Source organism: Pyrgilauda ruficollis, unplaced genomic scaffold (assembly GCF_017590135.1).
Source record: "Pyrgilauda ruficollis isolate IOZ18807 unplaced genomic scaffold, ASM1759013v1 scaffold105, whole genome shotgun sequence".
Classification (NCBI taxonomy): Eukaryota; Metazoa; Chordata; class Aves; order Passeriformes; family Passeridae; genus Pyrgilauda; species Pyrgilauda ruficollis.
Window position 1 is genome coordinate 432,746 of NW_024508656.1, and position 15,611 is coordinate 448,356.

Genomic DNA, 15,611 nt, shown 5'->3' on the forward strand with positions numbered 1-15,611 from the left:
AGAGCCCTGCTCACACCTGGGGAGGGTCTTTGGCTGAGCACCCCCTTTGCTGCTCCCCAGCTCCCCTCCCACTGCCTGACCCAGCCCGTGGCACTCCTGCTTCATCACCAGAACAAACCATTCCTGCAGGAGCAGAGCCCAGTAGGGAAGGGAGGTCTTTCTGCAGAAATCATTATATTTTAATGACGTCCAGGGTTTTCAGAACAAATGGGCTGTTGTGAGTGAGTCCCCCCCACCACTGCAGCACTGCAAGGGGCATGCCTGGACATCAGTGCAGGGATCCTTGCATTACACTGAGTTCAATTACAAACTGTTCACTTTATGTTTCTGTTTGTGTGAAATAATTAAGAGAGATGCTCAGAAACATTGTATGTAAGCAGCATTTGGGGCTGAAAAACCCAGGTGTAATATCTGTTCTGTTCTCCCACGGCTGCATGTCAGGAGATGACATTATTGTTACTTTACAGAAAGTCTCTAAACTAGAAAAAATTCCTTCCTTCAGGTGGTGGAATATTAAGACTGAGTGGTCCCTGTCAGGGGACCACTGCAGCAGGGCTGGAGGCTCGGCTGGGCCACAATGATGATCTGTTTTAAACCCAGGTAAATCAAGGTGGTCATTGATCTGATCCCAGTTTATCAGGAAGACATGAATCATTTTGTCTGCCAAGTAAATGGAAGGGGAATGCACAGGCTAATCTGCCCAGAATATTAATAACACTTGTGCCACTGTGCACAACTCCAGAAACACACAGTTCCTAGGGACTGGGTTATTCTTGCATCCGTGTCCCTGTGTAAAGAAATCCTGTAATGAAGTCATGCTTCACCATTACCCCATGGTAATCTCTTCACTTGGACTGTCTTTATGTCACATTTATGGCCTGTTCTTTGCTTGGAAGATTTTTAAAGGGGATCTGAAGTTTAAAAGAAGACAGATGACAAGCTGTGATCACGAGGAAGAGAGGCTCACCATATGGAAATAGAAAGCCCTGGCTCCCTCCCCTATCACTCCTCCCCCTCCCCTGCTGAGTTTCTCTACTTCACATGATGCTATTGGGATTTGAAGATCAGAATACAAATTAAATTATTAAATGAGGAACCAAAAAAAAAAACAACCCAACAAAAAAACCCCCAAAACTTGGGCCTTTCCTCTCCATCCTTCCATGTGATCCGTAATTAAAAATCAAAGTGGGGAAAACAACCCTGCTGGAAGCTGGCATTTGGGATCCAGCTCAGTTGCCAAGAGAAGGATGTAATGCTCAGGCGACATGTGCCTTTGCATGCTATGGGGGCTCATGCATGAACTGCTTCTAGAGCTAAGGCATTATTTTAATGGAAGACTTGTTATGGGGCATATTAATTGCATTATTTGTTATTTACTTAATGTGAAAAGCAGGAGCACCACTCCTCAGTCCAGTGCATGTTTCCAGTACTGGACTCTGTCACCAAACCCACTCAGTGTCCCCAACGCCAGTAGAGCTGAACCCCCATCAGATGTTTTCTAGCCATTAATCCCTACAGCCTGAATGCATGGCAGCAACCCCTTAAAGTCTGGGCAGTGACAAAGAAATGAATGAATCCATTTTAGGCAGACAGAACTCGAGCAGTGGCAGTTTTCAGGTTATTTTTGACTGGGCAATTTAAAAGGAGTTGGTGATGTGGCCAGTGTCACCCATGGAGGGTGCCCAGCACAGGTAAGGGACAGGGCCCATCCTGGGGTGTGGCAGTGGGGACAGGACATGCCGTGCTCCAGGGGCACTCCCTGTCCCTGGGTCAGCTCTCAGCCCTCCCACCTGCACCCCCTGGGAGCTAGTAGAGATTTTACATTTTTGAAAAACCCCAAGCACACACAGCATGCCCTGAGTTTGTAAAATCTGGCCCCATTTTCAACACTGACCTTGGGCTCAGCTGTTGGCCTCAGTGGCCAGACTTACAGAATAAGCACTTGGTCCCCTTAGCGCAGGTTTGGGCTATGGATATCCCATTTAGGCACCCATGTTTGAACACTGCTTCCTTTAGCCAAAATAAATAACTGAATCAATGGTACACAGAGTTTAATCTAAACAGGTAATGGACTCCAGCTCAGATATTCCCTGTATCCAGCGGCAGGTCCTGGAGATGGCAAACTGAAGCCTGCTTTTATAGTGTGCCAGCTCAGGGACCTGTTCCCAATTTGCAGATTTGGCCTGTTGCATTCTAAAGGCTGTTTAATATACTCGATGCCTGTTTGTGTTAATGTTTACCATTGAAGTTCTTCATTATTTGATGTTATATTTGGCCATAGCATTAAAATTCCATTGGACCGACTGAAATCTAGTGTCAAATCAAAGCCAAAGAAGCATCTTTGTGATAGACTTTCAGCTTCTATCCAAACACTTTAAAAAACAAAAATCAATTGTAAGTGTTTGTAGCTTTTCTTCCTTTTGCCAGAGAAACAGCAAACACTTTATTTATGAGTTGGTTTTTTATATGCACAGCTCTGGAAGAACTGAGCTCAAAGCCGTGGACCAGCAGGGAAGCACAAGCTGCTCTGCCAGGAGGGCACAGCTCTGTCCCTGCCAGGCTCAGGAGGGAATGGGGATGGCTGAGAGCTCTCTGAGCCCTTCTCCAGGCCCCAGCATTTGGGATAACAGCATTACCTACAGCCCTTCACACCTAAACCCCCACGCCCTGGGGCACCGCTGATGGACTGCACAATTGTGCTGCCTGGAAATGGCCCTGTTGTTATTTAGGTCACAGCATCCCCGAATGGTTGGGGTTGGATGGGACCTTAAAGCCCCTCCCATTCCACCCCCTGCCATGGCAGGGACACCTTCCACTGTCCCAGGCTGCTCCCAGCCCCAATGTCCAACCTAGTCTGGGACACTTCAAGGGATCTAGGGGCAGCCACAGCTGCTGTGGGCACCCTGTGCCAGGGCCAAGGGCAGAATTTTTCCATGAGACTTCAGTGATAAAGGATCAGAAGTCAATCCCCACATGCCATGGGGAGTCACAGCCTTTGGGGGATGCTGAGGACGCCGGGGTCTCACAGAGTTGGAGCCTGCAAATCACACACGGCTCACAAAGCCCCTGCATGGCTCAGCAAGGCCACAGCAACCATAAAGAGAGGTTTGCCTAAGTCCAGATGTTCCAGGACTCAAAGGAAAAGATGATGGCCTGGATTAAAAACTGGGAATCAGCGTTTAAACATAAAGTTGGGAGGGTAGGTTTGAGGAACAGTCACCAGATACTCTCTTGGCCTGTTAAAATGGGAGCCCTGTGAGAAGCCCCTTCTACAGCCCACCAAAAAACTGCCTAAGTGGACAAGGATGTTTCAAAGTGTGTCCCCTCTCCAGAATATTTCCTCCAAATTTTTTATCAAAATTAAGATACTTTGCATTTCAGTGAACTTTTTTTCAGGATGGTGTCTTTTGATTCTAATGATAATAAATTAAATTCTGTAAATGTCATCTCAGTACTTATAACATTTCTTTTGACAGTATTAATTGGCATATTTTGATTAACGAAGAGTTCCCACTTTGTTCCAAACTTCATTTCTTTCTGAAATGGGAAAAATTGCCTGCAAAACTTTTTTCAGCTTTTGTTAAATGCTGAGAAACCAAGAAAAAAAGATCTACAGCATTATAGTGAAGTAAGAATTCTATATTCCTAATATGTAAGAAGAGGATGGGGACAGAAGACTTCTTTAGTTCTAGCAAACAGCCTTGGCCATCCCCAACTGTGTGACCTCTGTATCCTGAGCTGGACAGCCCATCTCCCACCCAGCTCTGAGCCCAGAGCTGTTCTCTGCTTGATTCAGGCAAGAAGCCTGTGTAGCTTTATGTGTAGTAGAAACTTTTTTCTCCTTCCAGTAAAACAACTACTGGCCTTACAGGGGGTTGAATCAGCTTCTAGCTTAAGTCAATAAAATAAAAAAATCCCAGAATCCCAGAATCATTAAGGTTGGAAGAGACCTACCAGGCCATTTAGTCCAGCTTGTGCCCCATGCCCACCTTGTCCCCAGCCCAGAGCACTGAGTGCCACCTCCAGCCCTTCCTGGGACACCTCCAGGGATGGGGACTCCAACCCCCCCTGGGCAGCCCCTGTCAATCCCTGAGCACCCTTTCCATGGGGAAATTCCTGCTGGTGTCCACCCTGAGCCTGCCCTGGCTCAGCCTGAGGCCGTTCCCTCTCCTCCTGTCCCTGTTCCCTGGAGCACAGCCCGACCCCCCCGGCTGTCCCCTCCTTTAGGTAGGTGTAGGAGGTGCTGTGCTCTTCCCTGAGCCTCCTCTGAGAAGGCTGAGGGGCTTGGAATTGACCATTCCAACAGCTGGGCCAGGCTCTTCTGTATAAATTGGATTGTTTCATTGGCTCCACTGAGCAACCCCAATTTTTATTAGCAGAGGATCCCAATATCAGCACTTGCTGAGCTATCCCAAGTCATATCAGTGAGAAATCTGGCCTCCAGACACATTTATCACATCTGCCACTTCCAAATAAAAGGGATTCATTGCATCAATGAAATGGCATCAGAAGAAACTTAGAGCTGAGGCAATATGTTAAACATTAGCCACAATGCTCACAGGCTTAGGAAGGACTGATAAGCCGTGATTAAACTTAATTATGGATTATTTTATATTACCTACCTCCAAGCAGTGTGGAAAATTGCTTCCTTTTAACTGCCTTGGCGGCTCTCTCTGACCGTGCACATTCTGGGGGGATTTTCTCATGATTGATGTATTTGTTTACTGAGCTCCCTGCTCAAACACGGCGGATCCTCCCTTTAATCAGAGGTGTGAATACCTTAATAGTTGTCAGAGCCCACATTAACCTCTTGATTAAAAGGCATCCTCACACTTACCATTAAAGAAATACATGAAACAAATTAAATTTGTATTCTTATTATAAACCCCACAAAGGGAAAATAATAATTTGGTGTTCATGTACTTGTCTTGTTGGTATTTCATCAAGTTGTACCTTACAATAGAAAATGGTTTTTTTCCTATTTTTTCCCTTTTACCAATGAGAGGGAAGGGTTTTGGTGGGCTGGGTTCTATTTTTGCCTTTGCCTAAGGGCAAAAAGCTCCATGAACATCATTTTTCACTCAACTTCCTTTGCCTGCTTGTCTGTACTGGCTATTACTCTTGTTGGCTACAGCAATATTACCAATAAAATAAACATGTCAAAATTCAGAAGCACAAACAAGTTCATCTGTGACACAAATTTTGCCTGGCAAATAATTCTCCTTGTTTCTGTAAGGGCTTCAATTTCTTGTGGATTCAAAGCAAATTCATCTTAAATTTGATGCCTCAGTCTTATTTTTCTTTCTCAATCTCATTAGAGTAAAAATAGCAAAGATATCCATATGATTAAAGACTTCATGTGCAAGAAAGCAATCTGGTCATAGTGCTCCTTAGCTTTATGTACTTCTTTCTATTTGACAACATTAATTTGCCATCTGTCAGCTCAGTTACAGAGTTTACTTGCTGCTTGCTTGGCGTTCACCTCCCCCTTTTTCGTTGTCAGCTGTTTTTAATAGTTTGGCCTCCTTGAGTGGGCCATTTATGCAGATTTGAAACAGGAGAAATCCTAAAAATTGACCATATGGGAACCCACTTTGTACTCCCCAGGCTGGCACAGCCATGCACAGACCTCCTCCTCCTTCTAAGCACCCCCAGCACCTAAAAAATCCAATTTTTCCATACCTCCTTAGCACCTTCCATCTGGATCATCACACCACAGACACAAACAGATGAATTTTGCTCTCTTGGGCAGGTCAGCTGAATTGTCCAAGATTTCCTGGGAGCTGCATTCAGCCCTGAACATGCAACCAGATAAAAGGTGAAAATGGAACACTTTTCCTTTTCTTGGAAAAGTCCTGGTTTTTGGGACAGGAGGCTTTTGGAACAGAGCATCTGGGCCAAGGTACTGATGTGAGAGGTGAGGTTGGCTATCAGACTCACAGGATTCCATCAGCATGGACATTTTTTTCCAGATCCCAAATATTTAAACCTCCAAAACTCATATATGAAGTTAAGTTATTCTTCTGAGAAGAGATACATCAGCTTATATATCTGAAATCCCACCCATTTATTTAAATATACAGGAAAAAAAAAGTCAATTTTTTTTTCCCATGTCATTTTTCTTCCAGTTGAAGAGATTCAGGACTGAAGTGAAGTGAAAAGCCAGCACGAAGACTGATTATTGCCTCATTCTAAAGGAAGAGCAGAGCTGTGCAGTGGCCAGGGCTCCATGGCTCATTCATGATGGGGGACTGTAAGCACTGTAAGTGCTGTCCATTGCCCTCAGGGTGGCCCAGACTCCTGCTTCTCTACCTGACCTGGGAGAGGGGCACTGCATTGGAAGGGATTTTTTTCATGCTCAGAAGCAGTGAAATCACCTGCAAGGAAGTGAACGAAACATTTTGTGTTAGCATGAGAATTCCTTAGTTTGCTTTGCTTATGTCCCATTCCAGGAAAAAGTCACATTATCAGGGCTCCTGACTGGTTTGCACTGGGGGTTTGCTGGCTTCTTTCCTGGTTGCCTTTCCAGAAACTCATTTTTAAGTGATTACAGAAAAAGGTAAAAGCTCAAAACCTTTTCAACTGAAAAGCCAGTAGAAGCTGTAGAACGGTATCTCAGGTCTGCAGAGTTTAAACAGAAAGGGCCAGGGTTTGACTTCACACCCGTGCAGGGAGGACACGAGGGGTGGGAGATGTTGGTCTGGGGGACTTTTACCTGTTTTGAGCCTCTTTGCTGAGATCAACCCAACAATCCAGATCAAGGACTAGACAAGGTCAGCAAGGTCCAGCTCAGAGGGCACCTGGAACTCAGCTGAGAGTGTTTTTGCTGGTTTGGAACCAAGCCCTAGGCAGAAAAAGAGCCACAGTTGGGGCAGATCCTGTCAAGGAATCCTGAAGAGAGCTGTGGGTGGTGGAGATAGAAGGGTGGCCCTACCTGGGCCAGGCTGGTCAGTGGGACAGACACCATCAGGAATTCAGGCATGGAAGCTGACAACACTTTACATCAGGACTGCTATTTCCAGCAAAGGGAAGATTGAAAAGGTTTCCCAGCTCTGACAGCCCGAGCCCACCTCTAACAGCCATGAGAAGATCACCCCAGAAAGGGAAGTCTGACTGAGCCAGAGCCAGAACAACACATCCAGCCCCGCTGCCCCAGTGGGAGCCCAGCCAGATGTGTGCCTGCCTCTGGGGCTGGAGCAGCCCTGTAATTTATAACAGTCTCCAGGCTGCTCTCATTTACGTGGGGGCCCGTGCTCAGCTCATTCAGACAGAGTTCAAAGGCTGCCCTGAGCAGCTCTGCAGGCGGAATGGCCACCGGCAGGGCCCAGGCCAGCACCTGGCACCATCCACTCGCCACACCCCGATCCACCCGTGGCTGTCTAGCACAAAAAGGGCTCTAACAGGCTACTAAAGGTCCATCCCACCTCCTCCAGGTACCTGGCAAGCTCTATTTTGCATCACCTCTCTGTAATGCACAGATATGCCCAAATTGATGCAGAGTGCAAAAATGCAGCCCACAAAGATACCCCACCAGGGTGTGATAGTGACAAAGCTCATCCCATCGCTGCCTGCCAAAAACACCACTTAAACTTAGTATCAAAGGCAGCATTTCATAATTCTGAAATGTAATCCCTGCTCGAAACATTTCCAGTATCAGCACACGTTGGATTCAGGTATCCAAAAATTCAAGAGTATCTTTTGGGGCACTGTTGGCCAAACCCTGCTTTGTGTAGCCAACGTGATGCTATAGATGACGGAAGTTATAATGGCAAAACAAATCCATCAATGTTTTGACCCAAACAGAAATGCTGGGGAAAAAAACAAAACATCAGCATGGTGTTGTTGGCAAAACGTGGCTGAAATGTTCAGTTTAAGGAAGCTGAGCCATTTTTATTTGTAATAAGGCCTGACAGCTTTCAGGACATGTTGTCTTTACAGAGACTGGATTCATTCTAGAAGCTCATTCACTTGCACAGGGGTTTAGTGAACCAACCAGATCTCCTCCTTCTCCTCTCTGGGAAGGCTCATTAGCTGCAGGGAACTCAGTGTGAATGGGAGGTGTGTGTGAGGTATGGGTAATTACACCAGAACCTCTAAAATAAATCACCAACCTACTGTTGATATGACTGCAAACCTGGAACGGATCCTCATTTTGGGCTGGGAGAGGGTCTTCAACAACACTCTATAAAGTACAAAGGAAAAAAAAAAAAAGGAAATTGACTTTAAAAGCAACATTTTAATAATACTGAGGTGTTGACAAAATCCTCAGAGAGTAAAGGAGCTCCATCACACAGGATGGACTCACTGCTTGGGAAGGGGCGTCTGCTTGGAGCTTTGCTGGGGACAGGAATTCACTGGCTGAGGGGTTGTTGCTGTCCCTTGTGCCTAGAGGAGATGCTGCAGGGTTGTATAAACTGGTGCTGGCTGTGGCACTGACTGTCCAAGTGCCCTGATCCCTTAAACATCCATGGTCCAGTAAATTATATCAGCAATGTTCCACACTTGCACATCGTCTGTAACACCACAGGTGCCTCTGCTCCCCTCTCTGCAGCTGTGACCACCACCAGGGACAGCACAGGACACCTTCCAGTCCCTCTCCCCACCTGGGCAACAGCCACACCTCCAAGACTCAGCTTGTTTTAACTACAGGGACAAAAGAACTGCACTTACACATATTTTGGTCATGCTCTGCTACTTCAACCTACTAAAAGGGAAATGAAAACCCTCTAAGTAACTGAGTTTTACAGACCTTCCTGACCTGAACTTGTGCTGCTGTCCTAGGTCACCTGCAGAGCAAGGTCCTGGCTGAGACTGCAGGAGAAAGAAAGACAGCAGAGTCCAGCACTGCTGCCATGCTCTGCTCCTCCCTGCCCGACTTCACTCCCCTCATCTCCCTCTTAGCTTTCCTTTCCTTAAACACTTTGAAGCTTCTTTTGCATCGTGGTTGGTTTTCAGATGCGCCATAAAAATGCACGTGCTGGGAATGCTGGGGTTAAGACATGGGAATGCAAACATTGTGGAAATAACTTGGCTTTTGTTTTTCTTTTCCTTCCCCTATTTTCCTTTCTATAAATGAACTTTTCCACTTCTTCAGTATGTTGGCACTTAGAGCTTGCTTGGCCTGTTAATAGAAACAGGGGCTGAAGGGGGTCAGAGAAATTATCTGTTCAGGGAAATGAGCAGAGGCTGTTGCAAGCTCTCAGCCAGGATTCCAGCAGGTAATTCCATGTGCAAGAGCCTGCACATCCAAGCATTCAGCTGTTGGGAACTCAGTGACTGTGACTCGTGACCCAGCTAGCACTGCCTTCATGCCCTGTGTCCTTTATGGACATTTTTGGGGAAAGATGTCAGATGCTGGTGAGTGCAGCTATCCAGGGACATTGAGTCATGGACTCAGAATGGTTTGGGTTGGAAGGGATCCTAAAGCTCATCCCATTCCACCCCTGCCATGGGCAGGGACACCTCCCACTATCCCTCATTGCTCCAAGCCCCATCCAGCCTGGCCTTGGACACTGCCAGGGATCCAGGGGCAGCCACAGCTGCTCTGGGCACCCTGTGCCAGGGCCTGCCCACCCTCACAGGAGAGAATTTGTTCGCAATGTCCCATCTAATCCTGCCCTCTGTCACTTAAAGGCATTCCCTGTGTCCTGTCCCTCCATCCCTTGTCCCAAGTCCGTCCCCAGCTCTCCTGGAGCCCCTTTAGACACTGGAAAGGGCTCTGAGGTCTCCCCGGAGACCTCCCTTCTCCAGGGTGAGCAGCCCCAACTCTTCCACCCTGGCTCCACAGCAGAGGGCTGTAGTTGTTCTTCAGTTTCTCACTCTTCATCAACGTCTTGGGGACATCTTTATGCTGTTCCTGCAGTGCTTTGGACACTGAGGCTGTTCCAAAACTCTTCTCAAAAGCAGAATAACACCAGGGCAATTTCAGATCTTTTTCTCTAGCCTGTTGCAAAGTGCCTGGGGAAGTGCTGTTGTAGGCAGATCATAATTAATAATTAGCATTATTTATAGTGGGGCCTGCAGAATAGAATTGAAAGTGTCATCAGATTTTACATCCAAAATATTGTCTCAGTCAGTCCTTTCTAATTCCCAGGCATTGCTGTGGGAAGATACAATTGCACATGTGAATACTTTCCCATGCCTCTTCTCCATGTGCCTATTTCCATGTGTAAAGCATCTGGGAATGCTCGTAGGGCCTCGTTGGAAATGTAGTGTGTGTGTGTAAATTGTTGCTTGTCTACATCTGTGTATCTAATTGCATGTGAAAATCACTACTTGAGTTGCATCAATGAAATATAACTTTTTGAAAATACAGCTTGCATGTGTTTCTCATTCATTTTAGTGAGGCACAAGATGATCCAGTTGAAAAACAGTAGCTAAGACCAGATGTTCTTCTGCTCCTACAGCGTGAGAGAAGCAGCTCAGCCTTAAGAAACTCAAAGCTGCTCAGCTTATGATACTTGCAGTATCATGGGAGAGAAAGATCATCTCCTCCAGTGGCCTCCCTTCCCAAGGACCCACTGCTAAGGGAAAATGGCAGGAGTTCACCTTTGCTGCCAGGAATTTAGAATCAAGCACCAAGGCTGCTTCAATGCTGATGAGCAATGGCTGGACATGTGCTCTGGTCATTTAGTGAGTTTGGAGGCAACCAGGGGACACTCCTGGGGACACTGCTGGCCAGTTAATACTGGACATATGGCAAAGGTTTAATAAAATATATGATGGGAAGGGTAACTTACACAGCTTTGTCAAAATGTCATTTTTAAAACTATGTGCCTAATTTCTAAACAATTGAGTTTTAAAGATTTAGTAACTCCTTGAATTTTTCCACAGCTCGGTTGCTACTTGGGTCATATTTCCAAATTTAATGTACCTCTTACTCCTCCACTTAAAACATTCACTTTTCATTTAGACCTGCAGGAAAAACAAAATCTGGATTACTTTCAAATTATTGGCCAAGCTCAAAGAGACATCCCAGCTCTTTATGGGGTGCAGATAAAAGAGCTCAGAGTCCATGCTCTGCCAGGAAAAATGTTCACTTTCTGTGAAATGCATTAAGAAATCAAATGAAGCGCTTATTAAACTTTGAGATGCAAGAATCTACAAATTGGACAATGATGCGTGTCTATGTCAGACGCTTGAGATGAGATGGAGCCTGTCATAAACTGCTGCTGGATGCATAAAGGAGGCTCCCCGTGCCCTTTGCCAGCTGCAGAGTGTTGAAGTAGGAGCTGGGGCTGAAAGCACTCTTTGTGAGGATCAGCTCCAAACCCTTCTTTTTATTTACCAGCTTACTGAGACTGACAAAGTATTTGATATCTTGAAGCCTCCAGCCTGAGAGCCTGGCTTGCAGCCATATTTGTCAATGATTGTACCTGCTCTGGCATTTATTTTTCAGTGCCCTGACCTGCACATGTCTTCCTGTTCTGTTGACAAAGGACCTCAAGTAAAAGAATTTGCTCCACACTCTCTTCCCTTCCACCTCTTTCGAAACCCTCCAAAAAACCCGTTCTGGGTGCTCTCTTCCAGGACATGTGAACCTAATCCTTCTCTTTTTAAAGCAGCATTGGATATTCCATGGCTATCCGAGGGATTAATTATCCTTCTGACAAGAGGTGTTTGAGTTAGCAGAGAGGCTCCCTGCCCACTGCAGGTGTTGGAAGTGAAGCAGCACCCAAGGAAGTAAGGACTGTTAAAGGATTCTCCTTCTGCCCATCAGCTCTGAGGTCACCCTCACAGACAATCCCAGGCTGTACAGGGAAGTTGAGTCATGTCTCTGCTTATCAACCCCATGGACTTTACTGCTGCTGCTGATAAATCCACAAGCAGCTGGGGCTTGCAGAGCCTACCCAGTTCCAGCAGCTACAGAAATCTTTTCACTTCTCACTGCTAAACTTACTGCATTTGATCTATAAATGGAGGCAGGACAGTTTATAAATGCAAATATGTGAATGGGGCTGCTGCAAGTAAGGGTGGTGTGAACCCAGGTTTACACCCAAAGATGCACCAGAAATCTGCCAAATTCCCTGGGAGCTCAGTGAGAAAAGCAGTTTGTACTTTTGCCTTGTTTAGACAAACACAAAACATGCACAGCTAAATGATAGTAAAAATAAATATCTATTTGTTTTGCTTCCTAAATGGCCATATTAAATAATGAGTACAGATTTGTGCTCATATGGTTTGTCCTCAATGTAAGGTGCATGGGTACCAGACTGAGAGACCACCTACCCTGGAATATGCTGCTTAAGATACTGCCTGCTTTATTCTTTCTTTCTCCTGGCAAGGTCGTATCCAGCTTACTGATGAATTAATTTCTAATTAGAACTTAAACAGAGGATTTGAAATATTTGGAAACCTTACCTACACATTTGGGCATCTATTTTTGCTCCTGTATTGACTTTTACCTCACATACCAGCAGTGAGACTTTGAAGGAGTAAGATATTAGAATTTTTGATTCGACCACCAGGGATCTCAAACCCTAAAACATCAGAGGTCAGGCTGCTGCATTGACACCAAACTCCTTCATCTATAGGGTCACTCGGGCTCCTCTCAGCCAGCTGGGCCCTGCAGGATCATTGGAGCTCCCAGGAGCTCCTTAGAGCCAACTGCTGTCCTCACCTGGAGCACTATGGTGTTCTCATGCTTTGCCATGTATTTATTTTCCCAGCTTAATGTGGTAGTTCAGGTGATCTAAAATCACCTTTAAATGTCCTGGGACATTTTCCATTTGCTGTGGGTGACTCAGCAATCCCACAATGATGAGAAAAAATGCCTTGAAAGTCCATTTTCTACAGATGCCCACCTGGCTGACTCCATCTCTCTGCTGCTTCCAGTGATGGAATGAAATCCTGACGATGCCACGTACCTTGAAGCACTGAATTAATTCCTTTCAGAGCGATTTCCTAAGACTCAGCAGTCTTCAACCAAGTAGGCTCTGGCAGAATGGTGGTCAGAATCTCCCTCCACTCATTCAGAACATGTTATTGCTGGTGTGGGAAGCAGATCCAGCCGACCAGTACTGCCTGCTTCCAAAGAAAACACTCGCTTTACTGTATCTGGTGTTTTGAAATGTATGAAAATAAATTATTTATTATCATGACTTTTGGGCTGAACCTGTTTATATGGGCTTGCATCTGTCTGATCTGAAGACTGAGTCACTGACTGACAGACACCCTCTTGGCTGGTCCCGTTACTTACATTATGTCCATACTGTTCCAACAGCTTAAATAAAAATAGCAAGTTTGAAACTTCTCCTCTGTTGGCATTTCTTCATAGAGACAGGGTGTTTCTTAGAGAAACATCAAATCACTCTTAAAGAGGTCAGATGTGCAGGGTGCAATGGCAGAATTAATGGTGAGACTCCCTGGCTGCAGCTTCCAGCCCAGCTTTAGCCCCCTCAGCTGCTGTGCTGGATGCCAAGAGAATGGCTGAGGAGGTTTGGACATTCAGAGCTTCCCACAAATATCAGTCAATGACAACTAAAAACCTGCTCCAGCCCAAAACCTGCTCCAGTCCAAAACCTGCAGCCCTTCTGCCCCTGCCAGCCACTTCCACATCTGGCAGCTGGAGCAAACTCTGGAGCAGTATTTCCACTGACACCAAGTTAATTTATTTTCTTCCTTTTCACTTTGTACCCCCTCAGAGCAGTGAACACTGAAGTGAGAGCTGCAGAGGAGCCCCTTGGAGAGGGAGCATGAGGGAGGGCTGGGGCTGCTGCAGGGACTCCCATCCCTGTGGCAAAGATATCATATGGAACTGGGGAAATGTGACTCAGTAGAAATATGATTTCTTCATTCTCCCATCCAGCAAGGTGCAAATGTCTCTGGACATTACAGGTGCTTACCTGGCCTGTCCTTTGGATGACTCTTTTGCAGTGTATTGACCACAAAGAATTAGTCAGACAAATTTATGCTGCAATACCCACCGGAGTGTCTGTCTGCCAGGCACCAAGACAAAACCAAACCACAGTCATGCCTTACTACCACAGGTTTGAATCCTTCAGCATTTTTCATTCTAAACACTCTGCTCAGGATCAGGAGTCCAAATATATCAGATGGTCTGTGGTGAACACTGTGACTGGCCTTATGTTCCAGAACTCCTAATTCATTGAGTGGAGCCACTGCTGGGCTGGATGTACAGGTGATCAGCCAGGGGCTTTCCATCTAATACTCATCTCCATGTATCTGAAACAAGTGTCTGATCACCATTTCTCCCGGCACTCACAGATTGTTTTTAAAGGAGAAGAAGCAATTCAGTGGAGTCTGGGATCGCGCAGCCGAGGAGAACGTGCAAAGATGAAGAGGATACACACCTTGGAGCCACAGCCAATATCTAAGTGAGTACAATATTCTCCACTCGCTGTGCGTATGCAAGCATGGAAGACCATGAGTAGGATGTGTGTTTGTGGTGGAGAAGGAATGCAAGCTATGCTCTGTGTGGATGGAATATGCCTGGTGCTGAAAGCTGTGGGATGGAAGAATGAATGCAGTTGTATTGGAAGAAGGGGGAATGCTTACAGTATTTTGTGTCCTCAAATGTGGATTAGCTTGGAAAGGGATGTAAGGTGGGAAAGACATATCCTGAACACCTGTTTCTACATCTGTATGTTTTTTAACTCATTTTGGAGACAGCATGCCTTGCTCCTCACTCTCTGCCCTTGCTCTGCACTAAGGCCCTTTCTATCTCACACAAAAAGAATTCCTCCTCTTGCAGAAGTCACCTGTCTTTCCAAGAGTGCAGTGGTGTCCATGTGCATGTGTGAGGGCTGTGGAGACTGGCACACATCTGCCTACGGAAGAAAGGAGAAATGGAGCAGAAGAATTCCCCCACCCTGGAACCAAACCTCCTCCTTCTGCTGCTGCTCTGAGTGTGCTCCATGTCCTCTGACTTCCTTGCTGTTGGTTGGCTGCTGCTTTCATGGGATCACCCTGCTGTGCTGAGGAGCCAGAGCTGGACACAGCACCCAGAGGTGACCCCAGGGCTGAGGTCTCTGACCTGATGGAAATGTTCTTCCTGATGCCTCCTGGATCCCACTGGCTTTCCTCCCACAACTGAGCCTGCCACTGAAGTCAGTGGGAATTTGGCCAGGTCAAGCTACTCAGGATGGACTCTTTGGGGGGTGCAGTTCTGGCAGCCACATTCCCAATGTCCCTGACAAATAAGGGATGTAATAAGTTTGCAGACAGTGCTATTCTTATTTCTGTCAGCAAAAGAAATTTAATTGATTTATCAAGAAGCCAGGGCTAAAAGTCTCTCCAGAGGCAATGGAAATATAAGCACTTTCACTGACCTCTGAAAATACATGATTTATGGGAATACCCACTTATTTACCTAAATTCCCGCAAACTGACCTGAAAAGATTAGCCCTTGATCTGCGGTGGCAGGGGTCTCCACAGAGGTAAAGTCACTGAAGGAGAAAGAAGCAACAACAGAATCAAAAGTATTACTGAAAACCAGAAATGCATTGAAGGCATAGAAAGTCATTTTTCCTAAGCACTGTAACAGAATCTGGCTTGGCAGTGCTGTAGGGCTGTGGATGGACACAGGCTTGTCTTCAAGTGAGTTTGGTTTGGCTGTTGGTAATTAGGAACTTGAAAGGAAATTTGGAAAC